Raw genomic sequence first — 20,661 nt, 5'->3', positions numbered from 1 at the left:
TTCCTCAGAGGTGGGTCGGGCAGGGCCAGCTCGGAGTGGGATTTGGGGGTTCTCCTACACCCCTGTGAACCCCTAGCAGCTCACCCCCGGTCCAACCCCTTCTAGCAGCCCACCCCTGGTCCAGACAAGTGGCTGTCCAGTCTCTTCTTAAAAACCTCCAGGGGTGGAGCGCCCGCAACTTCTGAAGGCGAGCCATTTCACAGGTTCATTGTTCTCACTGTGAGTAAATTTCTCTTCAGTTCCAGGTTGCTTCTCTTCTTGATTAGTTTCCATCTGTTGTTTCTTGTCTCGCCTTCTGGTGCTTTGGAAAAGAAGTTGACCCCCTCCTCTTTGTGGCAGCCCCTCAAAACAAGAAGGCTGAATGTTCCTTGGCCTATAGGCGTTCAATTATTGCATAGACTTAGCGCTGTCATCTCAGAGAGAATTCCTAGGGTCATGCTGTAGTGCCTGGCCATTACCATAATCCGTGGCCGTTAGCTTGCACTGCAATCATCCCCTGCCCCTGTCCTCTCTTCTCAGACAGGTTAATGGTTCTTGGCAATCTCCTCTGGCATCCCGCTAGGCTTGGTCCCCCTCATTCAGCCTGGGCTGGAATTATTACAGTGTAATTAAAAACGCAATTAAGCACTATCACTTAGCAGAAAAGTCATACAGTTTGGGGATAATTATCTGACAATATAACAAGTTGTGGAACATTAATCAAGCACTGATCTGCTTGAGCAGCTGGGACTGTGACGCTAAGTTGGCCCGAGAATGCCGGGAACTTAGAGGAAAGCTTTTGATGGAGTTGGTCGGTAAGGCTTGGTGGTGTGTGTGTGTGTGTGTGTGTGTTTGTGTGTCAGAGGCGGTATTCAGCAGGTCCTGACTGGTTCTGGAAAACTGGTAGCGTAAATTTTGAGTAGTTTGGAGAACCGGCTAATCCCACCTCTGACTGGCCCTGCCCCCATCTATTCTCCGCCTCCTGAGTCCCAGCTGATTGGCTGGATCTTCTTTGGTTGCCCTGCACAGGAGAACGGAGCTGGAAAGCAGGTTAGTGGGGTGGGGAGGGAATGGGGATTTTGCAGTATCTTCCCCATGGAGTGGGGAGGGAATGGGGCAAGGGTGGTATTCTACCGGTTCGGCCCAGTTTGTCCTAACAGCTCTGACAATCATCTGTGAGCAAACTGGTTCGCTCTGACGATCCACCCGCCCCAGCTCCATACTGACCTTTATTTCCTGATCTTCATCCTCAGCTGCATCACGTGGCACATCCGGTTGCCACGCATCCACGGTTGAACACACAGGGATAGTGCAGGATTGCAGAAGAAGGTTAGTAGGAAATCCTCTGCATGCGCTCAAAGCACGTGTTTGGCACACGCATGCGCAAAGCCACGCCCACAGAACCAGTAGTAAACAAATTTGAAACCCACCACTGGAATGGGGATTTTGCAATATCCGTCTTCTGCCATGCCCACTGAGCCACGCCCACTAAGCCATGCCACTCTCACCAAGCCACGCCCACAGAACCGGTAGTAAAAAAATGTTTTGAATCCCACCACTGGTGTGTGTGTTCGTGTGTGTCAGAGTGCAAATAGAGAACTGAGAAGATTCACCTTTCAATGCAATATTATTATTTTTTTGCTCCAGTCCATTGACAGCATTTTGAGTCACAAAAAATAAGAACTGGCAAAACCCAAAATGGGAAGACTCCACCCTGTCTAGAAGCAGATCTTTTTCTCAGCCTTAGGGTGTAGGGTAAGCCTCCCTGCCGAGTTAAGTCCATCTGGCCACTGCGGTATTTTTTTTTTTTGAACTTGGTTTATTTGGAAAGTTACAATAGACTACATCTGACAGTTTCAGCAAGCATCGTTCGTGATGGGTAGTCCTTGACTTACGAGCACCATTGAGCCCCAAATTTCTGTTGCTAAGCCAGACAGTGGTTAAGTGAGTTTTGCCCCATTTGCTTGCCACCGTTGCTAAGTAAACCACTGCAATTGTTAAGTTAGTAACAGGGTTAAGGGAACCTGGATTCCCCGTTGATTTTGAAGGCCTCACAAAGGGATCACATGACCCCAGGACACTGCAACCGTCATAAGTATGAGTCAGTTTGCCAAGCATCTGAATTTTGATCACATGACCCTGGGGATGCTGCAATGTCACAAGTGTGAGAAACAATCATGTCATTTTTTTTTTCAATGCTACTGTAACTTTGAACGGTCACTTATATGAATTGTTGTCAGTCAAAGATTACCTGTAATTGTTGCCAACTTATTTGACTAGTGTAGAAAGTCAGCACTCACCCAGCCTCCTAGAGAATGAAATATTTGGGGGAATATTAAAAAGGCAGGATAGAATATTTCCCCTAAAGGAGAAATGGGAAAAAGTCTTAAGGGAGGTAGAAACCAGCACCAATCTCCCTGTCCCAAGCAGAAACCGAAGAAGCCAGGTTTTTTTTAGAAATGCAGATTTGGTAATCCATTCAGAAAGACTGGGTCAGACAGATACTCCTGATAAGCAATACAATTATGCAAGCGGAAGGTTGACAGGATTAGCTCAGACAAACACCTAGGATTTACATTTCCCCTTTTGTCTATAGAGCCAGCTATGACCCCTACATGACCCCATAGGAATCTGACAACAGCTATTAGAATATTAAAGGACACGCTCTTGCACAGAAATAGGAATCTCAAATACAAAGCCCAAAGAAGGTATAAAAAACCCACTCACTCCCACCCCCATTTTGTCAGCTGTCCCAGAACCACACACTGTGTGTGTATGTTGGTTCTGTTCATTTATAAACGGACTTTTCTTTCTTAAGCAGCCTTCATTTTATTTCCAGCTTGGAACTAGACCTGGATTTTTCTTCCAACACTAGTTAGAGTACCTCTCATAATTATCTTCAAGTAATCAACTATATTATGCAAAGTTAGCTAGCTAGAGTTTTATTTAATCCAGTATGCAAACAATGCCATGGTGGCTTGCAAACCAGTCTGTGCCTTAGCATGGTGGGAGAACTCAGCGCTTTGTAGCTCCTTCAACAAGATATGATCAAAGGTCCATTTTGCCCTCTTGAAGGGGTGCAACAGGCAGCATGACACTTATATCTCAGAAGCTCTTGCAGATCATAGGGAACCCAAAATATTTTTAAATTATTATTATAAAAATACAAACAATTCTAATCTCTTAAATCGTTCATTATTACATTTGTACCCATTCTGAACATATTCTTGCACTGGGAATTCACATTCTTCAAGTCTCATGGGGTGCTTAAATCTGGCCTTTGGGGCCACCCTGGAAACAGCGAAGGGCTGGCCTGTGGCGCCTCTTCCAAGGAAAACAGAGCTGGGGAGGGCACAGGCACAGGGTTGCAGAAGGCCATCAGGAGCCCGTTTTCACTGGCAGAGCCACAGGTACCCCCAACACGAGTGATGTCAAACAGGCCATGTGCACCCTGGCCCCCTAAAGTCAAACACAACCCTGATGAAATCGAGTTTGGCAGCCGCCTAGAAAGAGTGCAGAGAAGAGCAATTAAGATGATAAGAGTCTGCAGGATAACTTGTTTGAGGAATGGTTAAGGGAACTAGGTATGTCTAGCTCAAAGGTTCCCAACCTGGGGTGCTCACACCCCCCTGGGGGTGCAAGACGATATTCCAGGGGGTGAGAGAAAAGTCCAGGTAAATAATAGGATATTGGCTATATGTTGGCATTTTTATTTATTATTTATTTCAGGGGGTGCGAGGTTCGAGTGAAATTTCTTTAGGGGTGCAGGGCAAAAAAAAGGTTGGGAACCTCTGGTCTAGCCGAATGAAAAGAAGACTTAGGGAATTCATGATAGCTGTCTTCCATTACATGAGGGGCTCCCACAGAGAAATGGAGGTCTACTTGTTCCCCAAAGCTCCTGAGGATAGGACAAGAAGCAATGGGTGGAAACTTGTTGGAGAGAGATCCTATCTGGAACCAAAAAGAAACTTCCTGATATTAGCCAATGGAACAGTTTGCCCTTGGAGTTGTGGGTATACCATCACTGGAGGTTTTCAAGAAAAGATTGGATAACTACCCTGTTTTCCTGAAAATACGACCTACCCTGAAAGTAAGCCCTAGCTTGACTTTTACATGTGTGCCCAATATAAAACCTAATCCTAAAATAAGCCCTAATTAAGATCATGCCCACTCAAGTGTACAGTTAAAATTAAGCTAGGGTGGGGATTTGGGGGTGGAGGTCCCCTCGTACTTACCTTTGGACAGTTGTAACCAGTCCTTGCACATCTCGACACCTGCCTTGCCGGCCCATTTCTTCTGCAGCTGGCAAGGCTGGCAAAACTTTCCCGAAAGACTTTGTAGCGGATAACAAAACTTCAGATCGATCTGGAGCTCTGCTGCAGAGGCCTTCGGGAAAGCCTTGCCAGCTGCAGAAGAAATTCCTGAAGGCCTCTGACAGCGAAAATGAGGCCGGGGGCGATGCGCGCAAGTGAGGTTAGTCAGTGGATGACATCCCCTGAAAATAAGACCTGGTGCCTTTTTTTTGGTGGCAAAAATTATATGACAGGGTCTTATTTTGGGGGGAAAGACGGTATTTGTCCAGGAAGATATAAGATCTCCTGCCATGGGCAAGGGTGTTGGATTAGAAGACCTTCCAGCCCTACGGTTCTAACAATCCTGAATATAAACATCAACTTACACGCTGGAGGACAGGGAGAAGAAGAGATTGAAGGTCAACTTTCAGGAGAGAAGTTCCTTCTTGGATTGGAGAAAGCTTAAAATGAACAGGTTGGCTGCTCTTGAGATGGAGCTCAGCCTGAGAGCCCGGTCCAGCTTCCGAGGATTGAATGACACCTGCAGAAGTTGGAAGGATTGATTCTCAGTCAGTTTCCCTTTTGCGGGTCAAGGGAGAGGATGTGCAACCTGCTCTCTTTCTTGTGACCCTCACACTTCCTTATCCTGCCACACTCGATATCAGATGCCTGTCGGAGGAGGAAGAGAGCGCATCAAGAGCCTGCTCGCTGCTAGGAAATGCCTTCAATTATGGATGCGATAGAACTTTGACTCCATACGTGGCGCACTTTAGACAAAGTGTTGTTGATCCATCGCAAAAGAGGTTGTCGCCCCAGTTTCATCTGGCGAGGCGCTCTGACCTAGCTTCAAGCCCTGGAAAACTTTCACCAGTGTTACATTCCAAGAAACTTCGAGAAAAGTCTCAAAGTTGTACCTAAACTTGAACATTATTCAATGCATGGCCCCGCTTTTTTGCTATCTACGACGTCTCCTCTCCTCTGTCAGAAGCACTTGTGTCTATAGTGAGGACAGGCTTCTGAGTAAGAGAATAACCGAGTTGGAAGGGGACCTTGAAGGTCTTCTAGTCCAACACCCTACTCCAGCAGGAAACCCTATATCATTTCAGACAAATACTACTGGATTTTGAATGGAGCACCAGCTGACAAGGGGTCTTCAAACTTGGTGGATTTCCAGTCCCAGAATTCCGCCTCCAGTCTTGTTAGCTCAGAAATTCTGGGAGTTGAAGTCCACAAGTCTTAAACTTGCCAAGTTTGAAGACCCTTGAGACAAATGATTGTCCAATCTCTTCTTAAAAACCTCCAGTACCTAATTGTGGAACACCCACAGTTCCTGGAAACGAGTTGTTCTACTGCTTAATTGTTCAAACTGTCAGAAAATTTCTTCTTAGTTCTAGACTGGTATAGTGGTTAAGGCACCAGGCTAGAAAGTAAGAAATCGTGAATTCTAGTCTTGCCTTAGGCATGAAACCCAGATGGGTAACTTTGGCCCAATGGCCAGGAGAGTGTGAGTTTTAGTCCCTGCCAGCTGGGTGACTTTGTGCCAATCATCAGAAGACACTGAGATCTAATCTCTCCCTAGGCATGAAAACTTGCTTGCTAACTTTGGCTCATGTGACAAGTCGATCAATCGATTCCTGTTGCAAATTTTCCTCACTGTTCACGTTAAAAATTACAGAGATTTTTTTCTAGTTTTCTTTATGTTACAGTGTAGATGATAGATAGAGATAGAATGATGATAGATGGATAGATGGACGGACAGACGGAAAGAGAGACAGACAGACAGATAGACGAAAGATAAATAGATGATATAGCTAGCTAGAGATAGATAGATAGATAGATAGATAGATAGATAGATAGATAGATAGATAGATAGATAGATAGATAGATAGATAGATAGATAGATAGATAGATAGATAGGAGAGAGAGAGAGAGAATGTGGCATCAGGTCATTGCTGACTCTTAACCACACAGAAAGATTTGCTCTGTGATAAAACATGGGCTTTGAATCCTGACTTTAAGATGATCCTCTCCTCAGAGAAATACTAGGAAGAAAACAATATGCTTCCCTTGCTATTAACCCAATTACCGGTAACTTTGAAAATAAATTATTTGGGGAAAATAGCTAACTATTTTTCATGTATAGAGTATTTACCTATCTACCGTTTAAACATCTGCAAGTTTGAAATAACCGATAAAAGTAACAGATAACAGATAATCAGAGTGGGAAGGGACCTTGTAGGTCATCTAGTCCAACCCCCTACCCAAGCAGGAGACCCTACACCATTTCTGACAGGTGGCAGTCCAGTCTCTTCTTGAAAGTCTCAAGTGATGGCACTTCCACAACTTCCAAGGGCAACTTCTGTTCCATTGGTTGATTGTTCTTCCTGTCAGAAAATCTCTCATTATTTCCAGGTTGAACCTCTCCTTGTTCAGTTTCCATCCATTATTCCTTTTCTGGCCTTCAGGTGCTTTAGAAAATAGCTTGACCCCCTTCCTCTCTATGGCAGCCCCTCAAATATTGGAAGACCGCTATCCTGTCTCCCCTGGTCCTTCTCTTCACTAAACAAGCCAAGCCCAGTTCCTGCAACCGTTCTTCATATGTTTTAGCCTCCAGTCTCCTAATCATCCTGGTTGTTCTTCTCTGCACTTTTTCTCGAGTCTCAACATCTTTTTTATAATGTGGTGACCAAAACTGGATGCAGTACTCTAGGTGTGGTCTTTACTAAGGCTTACTAATGTTCTCTTTGACTTAAATCAGCCCATCATCTCCAACCGAATAAATATTTTCTACCCATTGTATCACCTCACTTCCCATAGTGGGGCCTAGGTCGAGGTTCCCCGCGAGGGGCTCCTTCATTGTTGGGATATATAACTTTATGTCTGCAGCCATTTTCTAATTACCGGCTAAGTGGAACGAAGCCCTCCTACCCCCCAATTTAAAATTAATCCAAGGTGGCTGAGGTGGGAAGGTTTGCTGAAAGTGGGGCTTTCAGTCTCCAGCTTGGAAGCTTTCTCTTCCAAAAAGGTGTCCAGATTGACTTTTAGGGCTGTTAAATGGATCCGCCTGTGTTTCGCCAACCTTTTCCTCTGCCAAATTCCTTTCCAGGAGCTGACTCCAGAGTTCCTTGGTTGAAAAACAACCCCTTTGGCTCTGTAAATGGACTAGCATTCGTTCCTTGACAAATCTTAGGATAAAAGAAAAGCACCGATTTTCTTCCTATTAAGTTTCTAACATCACAGCGTCAAGCAAAAGAGGAAGGTTGAACACGGGAAGCCAGAGAAAATTGGAATATTATCTTTTCTCTCACTTTTTCTTCCTCTGCCCTGAATGCCGCTGCTTGTCCAGATTTCCTTGATATGGGTCAGCCTGGTGTTACATCCATTCATCAGATACGTGCCCGTAAAGAGCAGAGACCAATTCCCCAAGCATTAAAGGCCAAGCTTTTATCTTAATTAAACTGCCTTTTTTTTCCAAATGAGAGAGATAAATTGCATGCAGGGGAGATGCTAAAATAATTAGTTCAGGGGAGTAAAGGAGGAGTGAAAATAATTCTTGGGGCTGGCAACCAGCTTCCTGCTGGGGAATGAGGGAAGAATCGTTTTTGGGAAATTTATGGCCGCTCGGGTGAACTAGGCCGGTGGTGTTTAGAGGCAGGAAGACTGAGGCGGATGGAAAATCCAGAGCTCCGTGTGCATGACCTGCTAGGCCTGGTTAAACCTAGCTCTCAATACAGGCAGTCCTCAGTTTACGATTGAAATTGAGCCCAAAATTTCCATTGCTAAGTAAGAAGGTTGTTAAGTGACTTGTGCCTCGTTTTATGACCCTTTTAAGGAACACGGTGGCTCGCGTGGTTAGGATCAGTGGTGGGATTCAAAAAATTGTACTACCGGTTCTGTGGGTATGGCTTGGTGGGCGTAGTGTGACTTGGTGGGCATAGCAGGGGAAGGTTACTGCAAAATCCCATTCCCTCCCCACCCCACTAACCTGATTTCCAGCTCCGTTCTCCTGTGCAGGGCAACCAAAGAAGATCCATCCCATCAGCTGGGACTCAATGGGAGGCAGAGAAGAGATGGGAGCAGGGCCAGTCAGAGGTGGGATTTCCCGGTTCTCCGAACCACTCAAAATTTCCACTACCGGTTCTCTAGAACTGGTCAGAACCTGCTGAAGACCACCTCTTGTTAGGATGTTCAGTTGATGGTTAGCAAGCCCATGCTTGAAACCCAAGTGATATCGTGGGACAGGGTGAGACCCCTGTCCTTCGCTCCAGCTCCTGCCGCGGACATGAAAGGAGCCTCCAATTGGGTGCCCCTTGAGCAACAGTGATGTCGCCGGCTAATCCTTTCAACTTAGAAACACACATACGAGTGTGCAATTACCGATATATATTTTTTTGCCATAGATGTTACATGAATCGCTACAGTTGTTAAGTGGAACACATGGTTGTTGAGTTTAAACTTCCCACATTGACTAACTTTGTTGGAAGCCAGTTGGGAAGGTCACAAATGGTGATCATATCACCCCGGAACAGTGTGACTTTCGTAAATACATACCATTCACCAAGCACCTAGATTTTGATCATGTGAGCACGGGGACACTTACGGTTTAAGTGTGGCAACTGGTCATAAGTCACTATTTTTTTCCTGTGCAGTTGTAAAAGCGAATGGCCACTAAACAAATAGTTGTAGTGTCAAGACTATCTATAGTTTGTGCAGTGGGAATCCAGTCATTTTCTATGCCGAAAGGCATGGAAGCAAACATATTTTTCTCTTCAAGGACAGGTGGCAACGTTGATGGTCCACAAAAATCTCCCACATTGGGGGCTTTGATCTCAAGTAGCACCATGCTGATTCAATGTAAACTCTTTCCCTGTGATGCCGGAGTCCAATATTGTGATCCATGGAGATAAGGGGCAGAGTTTACATGAAGACAGGATGGCGGTGCCTTTATGATCCTAAGTGTTTTTTATCAGGGCAACTTGGTCTACCCAATTATGGGATGGAGCACACTGCCAAAAAAGTTAATGCAATCCTAAGTTGCATTACCAGAGGGATAGAGATCAAGTGAGGTAGTAATACCACTTTATAACGCCTTAGTAAGACCACACCTGGAGTACTACATCCAGTTTTGGTCACCACACTATTAAAAAGATGTTGAGACTCTAGAAAAAGTGCAGAGAAGAGCAACTAGGATGATTAGGGGACTGCAGACAAAAACATATGAAGAACGGTAATAGGAAATGGGCCTGGCTAGTCTAGTAAAGAGAAGGACCAGGGGAGACAGGATAGAGGTCTTCCAGTATTTGAGGGGATGCCACACAGAGGAAGGGGCCAAGCTATTTTCTAAAGCACCTGTAGGCCAGACAAGGAATAATAGATGGAAACTGAACAAGGAGAGATTTAACCTGGAAATAAGGAGAAACTTTCTGACAGGGAGAACAATCAACCAATGGAACAGCTTGCCCTTGGAAATTATGGGAGCATCCTCACTTCAGAAGAGATTGGACTCCCATCTGTCAGAAATGGTGTAGGGTCTCCTGCTTGGGCAGGGGGTTGGACTAGATGACCTACAAGGTCCCTTCCAACTCTGATTATCTGTTATCTGCTTCCACTTTCACCTTTCAGCCCCAATCCAGGAGCCTTCACAGGCAGTCACTTTCACAACAAACTGTTTTTGTGTTGAATTTATGTTTTACCGACAACGAAATAAAGGGAAACTAGTATAGAACTATTTCAAGCTATTTAGCTGTCATCAGCTAGCCATATTGGCGAGATGTATTGACCTCTAAGCCACGGGCTCTCCTTACTTTGTTGCCTATATCAGGGGAAGGTTGGTTTTTTTTTTATCAGGGCAACCTGATCTACCCAATTATGGGATGGAGCATACTGCTCCGCTTTCCTAATATACAAGTAGTCCAGTTTTGAATCCCAGAAGGGTATGGCTATTTGATGAGAGCTAAATAGCTTGAAATAGATCTATACGCATCTCCCTTTATTTCTTTGTCTGTAAAACATAAATTCAACACTTTCATGACATCATTGCCTTGTTCCATTGGATGGAGGATGATGTACTTCAATCTTTTGGGGGGCTCACATTTTGCCAGTTGCAAAAAGTCAGGTCTGCAAATAAAGACCCAATTACAGTATTAAACTGATATTTTTGCTTCCTGTGCTGATGTACAGGGCTGTTCTTCAGCCAAGGGTTAGCACCTGCTTGGAATTAGGTTAGGTGAATGGAAGTCAGGGGACCGTCGACTTTAGTTCGCTTGTGACCATGTAGGGATTCTAGGCGGAGCCCTCTTTTAACTCCACCTCCAGGTATTTTGCAAAAGAAGGAGAAGTAGATAGAAGAAATAATGCAAAGGAATAATGTAGGGAATGGGATTGTGAGTTGTACAATGGAGGTGGAGGCAGTCACCAACGAGTAGTTAACTACAGGAAGGAGGTACCTGACCAAGACTTCCAGTGGGGTTGAATAAATACACATAACCTGAGCAATAAAGAGAAAGAACTCGAAGTCTTAAAACAGGAAGACAAATATGATTTAGCAAGCACGACTGAAATCTGATAGGATGAGACTCATGAGTGGAATGTGAAGATTGAAGATCGTAACTTGTTCAAAAGGAACAGCCCAGATAAAAGAGAGGAGTGGCACTCTAGCTGAAGGAAATCCATGCATGTGTAGAGATCCAGGAAACTGAGCAACAGGCTGGACCTGTTCAGGAGTGTGAAGGAAGACAAGATAAACATCAATAGATGTTTAACCGAAAGGAAGTAGAGTTTGGTTGGACATCAAGAAGGATTTCCAAATGGTACATACTGTGTAACAATAGAGCAGGCTGCCTCGAAGGTGATAGACTATCTTTTGCTGGAATTAATTAAGTAAAGGATAGCTGGGCATCTTTTGGAGACAATCTTGAAGTGGATCCTTGAATGGGCAGGAGATTGGACTAAATGATCTCCAATGTCCCTTTCAACTTTTGTATGCTAGGTTTTCTTCTAATGCTTTGTGAGTAGGCCAGTGTTTCTCAACTTGGCAACGTTAAGATGTATGGACTTCAAATCCCAGAATTCCCCAGCTAGCAAGACTATCACATCAAGTCCACACATCTTGAAGTTGAGAAAGACTGGTAGAGTATCACATCACAATCAGAAATGGCTGTTTTATACAACATACATGGGCATACTCATAAACCTCATAAGTGTGGTGTAAATGAACCGTCATGATTTATTTGCTTGGTCATAGCTAGTGACGTGAATACAGTGCTTGTGTCTTATTAACCCATTATTAAACTATAGTATATACAGGTGAAACTCAAAAAATCAGAATATCATGCAAAAGTTCATTTATTTCAGTAATGCAACTTAAAAGGTGAAACTAATATATGAGATAGACTCATTACATGCAAAGCAAGATAGTTCAAGCTGTGATTTGTCATAATTGTGATGATTATGGCTTACAGCTCATGAAAACCCCAAATCCACAATCTCAGAAAATTAGAATATTACATGCAATAAACAAAACAAGGATTGTACATAGAACAATATCGGACCTCTGAAAAGTATAAACATGCAGATGTACTCAGTACTTGGTTTGAGCCCCTTTTACAGCAATTACTGCTCAATGCGGTGTGGCATGGAAGCTATCAGCCTGTGGCAGAGCTGAGGTGTTATGGAAGACCAGGATGCTTCAATAGCAGCCTTCAGCTCCTCTACATTGTTCGGTCTCTTGTCTTTCATCTTTCTCTGGGAAATGCCCCATAGATTCTTTATGGGGTTCAGGTCAGGCGAGTTTGCTGGCCAATCAAGCACAGTAATTCCATGGTCATTGAACCAGGTTTTGGTTGCTTTTGGCAGTGTGGGCAGGTGCCAAGTCCTGCTGGAAAATGAAGTCAGCATCCCCATAAAGCTCGTCTGCTGAAAGAAGCACAAAGTGCTCCAAAATATCCTGGGAGACAGCTGCATTGACCCTGGATTTAATGAAGCACAGTGGACCAACACCAGCAGATGACATGGCTCCCCAAATCAACCCAGATTGTGGAAACTTCACACTGGACTTCAAGCATCTTGCAGTGTGTGCTTCTCCATTCTTCCTCCAGACTCTGGGTCCTTGGTTTCCAAATGAGATGCAAAAGTTGCCCATCAGAAAAGAGGACCTTGGACCACTGAGCAACAGACCAGTTCTGTTTTTCTTTAGTCCAAGTAAGAAGCTTCTGACGTTGTTTGTTGCTCAGGAGTGGCTTGACAAGAGGAATACGACATTTGAAGCCCATGTCCAGGATCCGTCTGTGTGTAGTGGTTCTTGATGCACTGACTCCAGCCTCAGTCCACTCCTTGTGAAAGTCCCTAACACTTTTGAAGGGCCTTTTCCTGACAATCCTCTCCAGGCTGTGGTCATCCCTGCTGCTTGTGCACCTTTTTCTTCCACACTTTTCCCTTCCACATAACTTTCTATTAATGTGCTTTGGTACAGCACTTTGGGAACATCCGATTTCTTTTGCAATTACCTTTTGAGGTTTTCCCTCCTTATGGAGGGTGTCAATGATAGTTTTCTGCACAATTGTCAGGTCAGCAGTCTTTCCCTTCCTACTGAACCAGACTGAGAGACCATTTAAAGGCTCAGGAACCCTTTGCAGGTGTTATGGCTTAATTAGCTGATTAGAGTGGGACACTTTGAGCCTAGAATATTGAACCTTTTCACAATATTCTAATTTTTCTGAGATTGTGGCTTTGGGGTTTTCATGAGCTGTAAGCCATGATCATCTCAATTATGACAAATCACAGCTTGAACTATCTTGTTTTGCATGTAATGAGTCTATCTCATATATTAGTTTCACCTTTTAAGTTGCATTACTGAAATAAATGAACTTTTGCACATATTCTAATTTTTCGAGTTTCACCTGTAGACTTGTATACAGCTTCATAGTGCTTTACAACTCTTCCTAAGTAGTTTACAGAATCGTAGCATACCTCCAGTTTCTACCTTTTGGTGATGGACCTAATGAATTTGAACTGAATCGAATGCTTTATTTGGCTAAATGTGCTTAGACACACAAGGAATTTGCGTTCTCTAATATAGCAATGAAGGAGAAATCTGTTTTTTAAAAAATTGCTTTCATTTTTAAATCTATAATTAAGAAATTAAAAAGATAAGAATTTCTACTTTCAAATTAATTTGTGAGCCAATTCTTGATTGTATACCTCCCAATTTTTCAATGTAGAAAATATATGCAAAACATTGGCCCTAGATCTCCATACTGTGAACACAAAATGGCATTACCCTAGTAGAAGAAATATGTATATTTATTTACACCCTGCCTTTATTATTTTTATAAAATAATATTGGATCATATTGGATATGTTCATCTCCATTATTTTTATAAATAATAAAGGATGATACTATCTCCATCTCTACTGGAGCCTCTAGTGGTCCTTGAGTATCTTGGCTTCTGTTTTCCATTTAAATAATAAAGATGAACATAGCCAACACTTATTTCTCCTCTTATTTCCCCCACAAGAACAACCCTGTCAGGTGAAATTAAGTGTCTGGACTAAAGTCAGCAGAGAAGATACAAATATGTATGTGTATATTGCATATTGTGTATACTGAGAATGTGAGTGCTTTGAAAATGACTCGGATGCTTCTGACTGTGCAGAAGTACAATTCTGAAATGATGTGGCTACTTTAATGAGCATGATGCCGTTTTTCACCTTCCCAAGGGTCCGGAGCAGAGGTCGGATTCTACCGGTTCAAAACAGTTCAGGTGAACCAGATGTTAAATTTGCATCTGGTTCACTGAACCGGTATTTGAACTGACTGGCTGGGCCCCACCTACCCCGCCCCTCCCAGGAGTCTCCACACAGCCAGGGGTGGGATTCTACCAGTTCGCACCTATTCGCTAGAACCGGTTGTTAACATTCTAAGCAGTTCAGAGAACCGGTTGTTAGAAGAAATTACTGGGCTAATCCTGTAAGGAAGGCAGGAAGGAAACATTCTGGTGTTGCTTACAGAAACTGCCTCTCATTAACCCTTATGACATTCTTGGCAGGACTAGATTTCCTGTCTCAGGAACTTCTCTGGAGTTTTTTCCCCCTCCTTTGCTGGTACTTTGCTTGTGTGGAGTGACCATTCAAAGTTACAATGGCACTGAAAAAAGTGACTTATGACCATTTTTCACTCTTACGGCTGTTGCAGCATCCCCACAGTCATGAGAGGCCAGGCGAGGAGATGCGTGCCTCGATGTGAGTGATGTTGAATTGACCATGCCCAGCCAGTCAGAAGACCACCAAGCCATGTCCACCCAGTCACATGACCACCAAGCCACACCCACCAACTAAGCCATGCCCACAGAACTGGTTGTTACAGAATTTGAATCCCACCCCTGCACACAGCCCATTTTCGAAGCAGGTAAGTGCAGGGTCCACATGGAGGCTCTGGGAAGGGGGAAAATGGGCCTTCTAAAAATCCGGAAATAGATCTGTTTCTGGTTTCCGGAGGGCCTCCAGAGCCTGAGGGAGGCCATTTTCGCCCTCCCAGAGGCCCGAGGGAAGCCTCCGGACTCTTGGGAAGGTGAAAAACAGACCTCCCGGAAGTTCCAGTAGGCCACGCCCACCACGCCCACGCCCACACAGCAACTGGGCAGCGAACCTGTTGCTGGGATTTTTGAATCCAACCCCTGTGAGCATCCCATATACAATTTATGAAAGCAGCCCTATAATTGTCAGCCTTCAAGATCTTCTACTTCTGCTTTGCATCTTTCGGCTACCATAAGTAATGGGGGGAGGAGGGAGGACAAGTATGGGAAGCGAGCAGGAGGTAGTAAAACTTAGCATTGTATAAACTGAGGAGTGGGGAGAGCGCATTCTGCTTAGGTTTCTATTTCTTGCTTAGCTTTCTTTTCTCTGCGCAGCTGCAAACCTTTATCAAAGTATGCCAAGGTCAACGGACAGAAACTTCATCACCACCTGAAGATGTCCACATGATGATGTTCACAACTTTTAATTGGAAGAATCATTTGAACTATTGGGGGTGGGAACAATTCCATCACTTTGTATATGTGATTTACGCGCCTAATTCCTCAGATTCAGAATTCTACTGTAGCTACCACTTCATTTCCAGTAAAAGATATCTTTTCTCTAACTAAAAGAGTCTAAAGTATTTCTTTCTTGGATTTTGAATGGAGCACAGCCTGACAATAATTTTCTCGCTGGAACCAGGAAAAAGCTGTAGCTGCTTTAAAAAAAAACAAAACTTGCTTTCATGCTCCCATGCATTCCAAAATGTAATTTCATCAGAACACTGAAACATTTGTCATGATGTTGCAACCCCATCTCAACCTCTTATGCATGTGTGTACAATGTTGTAATCCATGTATGCAGGAGGTGGAGTTTGCATTGCAACACACATTCGCATTGCAACATACGTGTTTCATCATTTACCCCTCCCATGACCCCTCCTGTGGCTAACCAAGCTGAAGCAGCTCTTCCAAATCCTTTTTAAAAACAGGTACAGCCCAAGCATACATTAGATATTATGGATTTCTTTTTTGATGAAATCAAATTAATGAAGAAATGGACAAAACTGAATTGGAAAATGGAAAAATGAGAAAGTAACTAAAACTGACATGGATGGATTTGCTCGTATCTTCCAGAAATTAAGATGCTGTGCTGGCCACTTCTGACTTGCCAGAAAATAGGAATGCATTATTAAATTATCTTTGCATCAACTGGGAACGTGCTGATTTTTATATTTAGGGGAATGTCTTCTAGCCATTGGGCAAAAAATCAGGACCCTGGCACAACCAGAAATTGGCTGTAATAGGAGACAGGACAGTCACAAAATAGTGAAATTTTCCCTTGCTCTCTCTTTTTGACACCAATATCACAACATAGAGTGGTAATTGTAGGAGAAGAGGCGAAGTCTTGGGGTAGGATTCAAGAGCAGTGGTAGGATTCAAAAAGTTCTGTGGGTGTGGTTTGTTGGACATGGCTTGGCTTGTTGGGCATGGTTTGTTGGGTGTGGCAGGGGAAGGATACTGTAAAATCTCCATTCCCACTCCACTCCTAGGAGAAGGTTACTGCAAAATCTCCATTCCCTCCCCACCCCACTAACCTGCTTTCCAGCTCTGTTCTCCTGTGCAGGGCAACCAAAGAAGACCCAGCCAATCAGCTGGGACTCTGGAGGCAGAGAATAGATGGGGGTGAGGCCAGTCAGAGGTGGTATTTGTGGTTCTCTGAACTATTCAAAATTTCCGCTGCCAGTTCTCCAGAACTGGTCAGAACCAGCTGAATACCACCTCTGGGGCAGAGTCAAACAAGGAAACAGCCTAGAATCATTACATTTCCACAAATAGTCTAAGTCAAATTCCTCTTTAATTCTCTTGGTTTAGCACTGACGGTTTATTGATTAGATCAAGGGTCTTCAAACTTGGCAGCTTTAAGACTTGTGGACTTCAACTCCCAGAATCCCTCATCCAGTCATGGTAGCTCAAGAATTCTGGGGGTTGAAGTCCACAAGTCTTAAATTTGCCAAGTATTTTTTTTTACCTTGCCCGATGTGTCACTTTAAAAAAAAAAGTTTTATTGTTTTTTTAAAAACCAACATAAACAAACAAAACATAAAAACATCAAACCATCTTCCATATATGTACATACAGTGTGTCGGTTGGTTTACAAATTGTTTTGTGCTTCCACTTCATAGTCTTCAATGAGAATTACATTGTATATGTTCTCATATTGTCAATATGATTCCTAAATACATTCCTAAATTCCTAAATACATTAGTATCATTGTTAATCAATCATTTGATTATACTATTATTCATTCATGTTTTACGAAATAATCCATATTTTACTTAATTTATTTTATCAGTTCATATTTCCACCTCAAATCTATCCTATAATCATTTTGTAGATATAATAATATATATGTATGGCATTCAGCTTTGTTCAGGTATTTTCCCACGTCATTGTAGTTGTGCTTTTAAAGTTGTAGCAACGTTTTGGTAGAATCTCATCTGCCATCATCAGGCTTCTGTATGGCTTCTATTGTAAGAACCCGCGAAAACTTAAGAATATATATATATATATATATATTCATTATGTTCTAAAAATCTATATATTTCATTACCATTTTTATTGTCAAACCATTGATAGGATAGATCCCAAATTTTATAAAATTGTTTATCTTCTTGTTCTCTGATTTCAAATGTCAATCTACTCATTTCAGCACATTCCATTATTTTCAGTAATGAAGGGTTGAAGTCCACAAGTCTTAAACTTGACAAGTTTGAAGAGCCTCGGATTAGATTCTTGTGTATAAGCATGAGTGAATAAATCCTCTTAACAGGAACTTAACCTGTAGTCCTGATTTTCCACCCTGGACAGAAATCTATGGATAGAAACCACTGCCATAAAGTTCTAACCTGCCCTACCAACTCGAATAATTAATCATTCTGTTCCTTGAAGCAAAGGAGATTCCTTCTTCAAAAGAGGGTGATGTGTCCTCTCACCTTTGGCCATGAAAAGAAAAAGGTAATTAATTGCAGCTGTTCAAAAAACGGTATCCACTTCTGATATGGACCCACATGCCCTAGGAACGCTGAAAGTGGAGGGGCATTTCCTGCTCTCCATTCTCAGTGGGAGCTCTGAAGCTCTGGAGAGGAACAGGAGGTAGGTGAGAAATTGGCGATAGGGAGGTAGGAAGGAGGGTGTGGGACCTGTTTGGGTGAGAAGCAGGCCCAAGACTTCTGGAAATCTGGTGGAGTGGGATGCGCGGGAGTGGTGGTGCTGTGGTGGCCATAACTTCAAAACCAGGTCATATGTATATTTGAGGGTGGGGGGGATGTCTATTAGAACTTTAAACGGGGTTGTAAGTGGAGGATAAGTAAGTGTACTTGCGCTTAAGCAAATGTTGGACAGTCATTTTTCTGGGATGGTCTGAAGATTCCTGCTGATAGATGATAAATAGATAGATAGATAGATAGATAGATAGATAGATAGACAGATATAGAGATGTATATGTACACATATCTCTATCTGTCTGTCTGTCTGTCTGTCTATCCACCCACCCATCCATCCATCCATCCATCCATCCATCCATCCATCCATCCATCTATCTATCTATCTATCTATCTATCTATCTATCTATCTATCATCTATCTATCTATATCTATATGTATATTTACATCTATATCTACATCTACATATCTTTCTCTCTCTCTATACACACACACACACACACACACACACACACACATATATATATACACATACACACACACACATATACTGTTTTCTTAAGTTTTCGTGGGAACTTACATGTATGTATACTTACATATATATAGTATATATATCTATCTATATCTATCCATCCATCCATCCATCCATCCATCTATCTATATCTATATGTATATCTATCTATCTATCTATCTATCTATCTATCTATCTATCTATCTATCTATCTATCTATCTATAGAGAGAACAGGTCATGGTCACATGAATTTGTTGAGCTTCCTGTTCCATGATGGAGAATGCTGGAAAGTTAAAATCCTTACACTCTCATAGGGCTCTGGCTAGAAAAGAAGACCTAGAATATATAACCGCTCTATAAACAGATAAATAACTCTATAAAACCTTAGTAAGACCATACCTAGAGTACTGCATCCAGTTTTGGTCACCACGCTATAAAAAAGATGTTGAGACTCTAGAAAAAGTAGAGAGAAGAGGAACCAGGATGATGAGGGGACTGGAGGCTAAAACATATGAAGAACGGTTACAGGAACTGGGCATGGCTGGTCTAGGGAAGGACCAGGGGAGATATGAGAGCAGGGTTCCAATATTTGAGGGGCTGCCACAAAGTGGGTGTGTGGGTCAAGCAATTTTCTAAAGCACCAAAGACCAGACAAGGAATAATGGGTGGGAAACTGAACAAGGAGAGATTTGGAAATAAGGAGAAACTTTCTGACAGTGAGAGCAATCAACCCATGGAACAGCTTTTACCTTCGGAAGTTGTGGGAGCATCATCACTTCAGACTTTCAAGAAGAGATTGGACTGCCATTAGCCAGAAATGATGTAGGGTCTCCTGCTTTGGCAGGGGGTTGGACTAGATGACCTACAAAGTCCATTCCAACTCTGTTTATCTGTTATATAAGGCTAATGCCTCGGTGCCAAATGAAGCATGTTCTTGAACCATCTGTTGGGGGCAGTCCCTGGCATCTGCTGTGGAAGCCAAGAAAGCTGTGGGTGGTGTAAGCCAGTCAGATTCTGTGTAGACCAGACACCATGGAGCCCGTCAATTAAAGCATCAGCTGCTCTTAACTCCACATAGCACCCATTGCAGAATTTGTCTTAGCCAAGAAGAAGGAAGATGGATACTGAAAGTCGTTGGACGACACTTTGGCACAGTAGACAGAGACACTGACAACCCTGGCACACCAGTTCAGGCAACCGCCTAGCAGGTGACTTGGCTAATGATTTCTTAAGGGAGTTTGGGAATTCATCACTGTAGATTTGTTTCAGGCAAGGCCTTGACACAAAACCAGATCCTGGGGTGTTACCAGGGACTTGTCAGCTGAGTTATACTGCCTTCCATAACTAGGTCAGAGCATTTTATCTCAAAAATGCACATGGTGATGGGGGGAAGCAATTTAAATTGTACACCTCCCAGAGCCCCTCTATGAGAGACGGACAGTTAAGAAGTTTGATTAAACAAACAAAGTTTCAATTCAAGTTTGTCCCTGTTTAAAACTCAGTCTCCTAGCTGTCCCACACCAAGACCATATGGTCACACGACAGCAAGGGTAGGGCAGCCACTGCAACTTCAAAACCAATCATAATTTTGCAACTTCAAAACCAATCGTAATTTTGCAAGGTCTGTTACAACTTTGACAGTGACCGGCCATCAGTCAAGAAAAATCTGTAGCATAACATTAAATAAATAAAATGAAGATGATGAAGGCAGTTAAGAGGAAGACTCTCTAGCTATATTTGCAGAATGCACTGAACCAAACCACATCATGCCCAGGCAGCTTCATTTGTACAACATATTTGTTATGTCCTGAGGACTCAAGGAGTTCTCACTCAGGTCCACTCACTTGTGTGGGCGTTATTTCCCCCATTCCCATTGGTCAGTTCTCCCCAGCAGCCAGCTATAAAAGCAGGCTGCGGGGTCCAACTGGCTGCTGATTGCTGCGAGCCAGTTCCAGGCTTGGCAAGCACGGTCAGCCCTTTATTTGTAAATAAAGTACTGTTGCACTCATGCTCTGGTTCAGCCTCTCATTGCTCAAACTTAACACTGGCGACGAGGATGGGATGGCTACCAGAAGCACCTTGCAACCGCTGAGTCACTAGCCACCGATCTACAGCCCAGAGAGCGATCGGTTGGCAACAAGGA

The sequence above is a fragment of the Pseudonaja textilis genome, chromosome 4 (assembly GCF_049901715.1).
Source record: "Pseudonaja textilis isolate UNSWEBS1 chromosome 4, rPseTex1.2, whole genome shotgun sequence".
In the NCBI taxonomy this organism is placed as follows: Eukaryota; Metazoa; Chordata; class Lepidosauria; order Squamata; family Elapidae; genus Pseudonaja; species Pseudonaja textilis.
This window is presented reverse-complemented; position numbering follows the sequence as displayed.